Genomic DNA, 3,490 nt, shown 5'->3' with positions numbered 1-3,490 from the left:
AATAACACATATAATACATCTAGGTACTATTAATGAATTTCTTAATGACAAGGTTGCCTGGATGCAAGCTGCTCCGCTTTCATATCATACAAGTTAGAACAATGATTGTTAAATTGTAGAATGGTGTTGGAAAAGAGCAACTGCTGAGTTTCTTGCTGTCTTCTTATCGGTAGAATTTGCGTTTCGAACCGGTGGTAGAGTTACTTCAAACAGACATATTTTACATTTCAGTAGTGCTTACATTAGGCCTAATTAAAATAAATGAATTTTGAATTCGAAATTGAAAATGAACTCCTTTTTTGCCATTCTTTTAGTAACAGCTACACCATGGGGAGTGATAATTATTGTAGTTTAAGAGTGAAATCTAAGGCTTATTTTCTAAATAGAAATATCCTTTTCTATTTTGCAAACAAAATTCATTTATTTCGAGTGGGCCTAATATAAACACTTTTGAAACGTCAAGTCTGTCTGTGTGTAGTGACTCTACCACGTTGTGTGTGTGTCTAAACGATGTGAATATAAATAACTAGGTATAATTTTTATCATTTTATCAATTTCATTTTTTTACATTCATTGAACAACGGAAAATAGAAATATAAGAAACCTAATAGTCATCAGAATCCGTCGATTCGCTACGCATATGCGCAATATAAAATGCAGGTCAGTACTAACTGACTCTTTGAAGTAACCGACGCTTGCTTTTCATCATGACCTAACGAGCGCGCCGTTTCGCTTTTATAGAAATATTGAGTGAAAATACCGCATATATCATGATCAAATCTACCTATCCGCTGGTGGACATTTGTCTTTCTAGAAATCCCTCTAGATGTGATCAACGCTACCTTAAGATTTTGTTGATTCCGACTGTCCACCTAGTGCGGTCGGAAATACTAAGCGAATGAATTTCATTCAATTTCACCTGCAAACGCTAGTTTATTTCATAAGCTCAAATATATTTCTCTTGTTACTATTCTAAACGCAAAAGCGATAGAATTTTTGCTACCAAGTTCTATAACCCCTCCAGGAACGCGTCATGTCACAACAACCGACAGTTATAATTGATCGACGATAAGTAATTAAGCTCGGGTCAAGTTGGGTTAATACCAAGAAATGGTTCGACGCGCCTCGTATTCTATCTAGCGGAACAAAGAAATTGTAACGATTGATAAGAAATTAGAAATTAGAAAGATAATGGAAATGATTTTGGTGTGGAAATTCCCGGATATTTATTTAGATAAAGCGGAAGAGTTACCTCTATTTACTTATCAGAATTCAGAGATCCATTAATTTTAGTAACAATAAAAACCTAAAAACTATTTCAGTGTTTATAACTAAAACGGATTGATTTATTTTTAAATCTTCTGTATGAGACTACTACGTTTACATACTAGATCATTTTGACAAATTACAGGTTCTTTTTTGCCGTGTTCATTGTTACATAGAGACAAGAGGCATTTTACTACAGGTAGATCTTAACGTAACAATGCTGGACGCAGGCCTCATTACTAACAGGAAAAAGCTGATCCAATGCAGGTTGGTGGGCTTTAACGAATATTATCACAAGTTAGTGACAATCATCATCATCATCATGTCAACCAATGGACGTCCGCTTCTGGACATAGGTATTTTGAAGAGCGTTCTCCTTAAATACTATACTCATTCCTGATTCAATCACGTGGAGATACTCCAAGCATAGCTCTCTCCATCGCTCGCTGAGTGAGCCTTCTTATGAGACTCATAGTTAGCGATGTTCCATAAGACATCCCTGGCAATAAGCTGAGACAATAATAATTTAGTAATAATGCAGTGACACGCGACAGGAGCGCGGAGTATTAATTCCATCCCCAACGTCAGCATCCGAAGATCAACCTTACAAATTCAAAAAAAAATTAAAGTTCATTTATTTCAAGTAGGCCCAATATAAGCACTTTTGAAACGTCAAGTCTTGTCCGTTTTTAGTGACTCTACCGCCGGTTCGGAACGCAGATTCTACCGAGAAGAAGCCGGCAAGAAACTCAGCAGTTGCACTTTAACAACATCAACAATTTACATTTTACATTTTAACATTTATTTTTCTATCTTTTGAGAGCTGAAAGCGGAGCCGGATGCTTCTAAGCAACCTTGTCATTAAGAAATTCATCAATTTTATAATAACCTCGCTGTAATAAATGTGTTTTATCAGATTCCTTAAACTTATGCATTGGTAGGTCCAAAATCACCTTAGGAATCATATTATAAAAGCGTATACTCAATCCCACAAATTACTTCTGTACCTTTCGCAGACGATATGCAGATGACACTAATTTATGACCATTTCTTGTAAGTCAACTGTTTATGTCCACTTTTTGTTTATAAATACTAATATGTTGTCTTACAAATACTATATTGTTATAAATATATGGTGAAGCTACATATTTTTCTGACTGCGTAGGCAGCCGAGCTTAGTTTACCCGCTAGTGAAGTTATATGGCCACCCCACTGTAACTTATTATCCAAGGTCACGCCCAGAAAAACTGTGGAAGTCTCTATTTTTAGTGATTCACCATTTATCATTATATTTTTCCCAATGTTCTTTACATTTGGTAAGATAAATTCGACACACTTTGTTTTTTTTGCAAGTTGTTAAGTAAGTTGTTAACTGTAAACCAGTGCGACACATGCGACATAACACGGTTTACTTCGTCAGAGTTATCTTTACTCCTATCAGGAGTAGCCCTAAGAATAAATAATAGATGAAAAAATGGATGAAAAGAAATTTCCAAACGCAACCTTTCCATCAGTGACGAAGAAGCAACATTTCAAGCAAACTGCCTAAAAAGTATAATTTTTCAAGTGGGTAACACCACGGAGCAAAACTAGTAGTCTGCATAAATGCAACATCAGCGTCATGAAGCCTGGCCTAATTCTTACAGATATTTTAGGTTTGATAAACGCAGTAACTCCGTAAAATTTGAGTGCGTCAGAGTTTGAAGACCTAAATGGAATTGTTTGTTCATTTGTTTATATTCTGTAGGTACTGGTTAATGTAAAAGTAGGCACAAAGACAAACTTGAACCATGAGAAATATGTTGCAGTTTAGCTAAACCAGAATCTTTTTTTGGGTCATGAAGTGTCATAATTAAGTAGCTGGTACTGATCAGAGGATAAGTGACTGTATGCACTTATAATTTCTGTGTTTTTCTAGAAAAATAACTTATTACATTATTTAAAATATTATGGACAGGTAGGTAGGACTTTTTGAGTTCTATGTATATCTTTTTTAGTTTATATGCGTCTTAAGCAATTCACATATCACTTGCTTAAATGGTGAAGAATAACATCGTGAGCAAGTGATATGTATGCATGCTTGAGAGTTCTTTATAGTGTTCGCAAAAGTGTGTTGAGTCCACCAATCCGTACTTGGCCAGCGTGGTGGACTACGGCCTTACCCCTTCTCATTATGGGGGTTAACCCGTGCCCTGTAGTGGGCTGGTAATGCGTTGACGATGAT

This window comes from Pararge aegeria, chromosome 11 (genome assembly GCF_905163445.1).
Source record: "Pararge aegeria chromosome 11, ilParAegt1.1, whole genome shotgun sequence".
NCBI classification, from domain to species: domain Eukaryota; kingdom Metazoa; phylum Arthropoda; class Insecta; order Lepidoptera; family Nymphalidae; genus Pararge; species Pararge aegeria.
Note: the sequence above shows the minus strand (reverse complement) of the source record.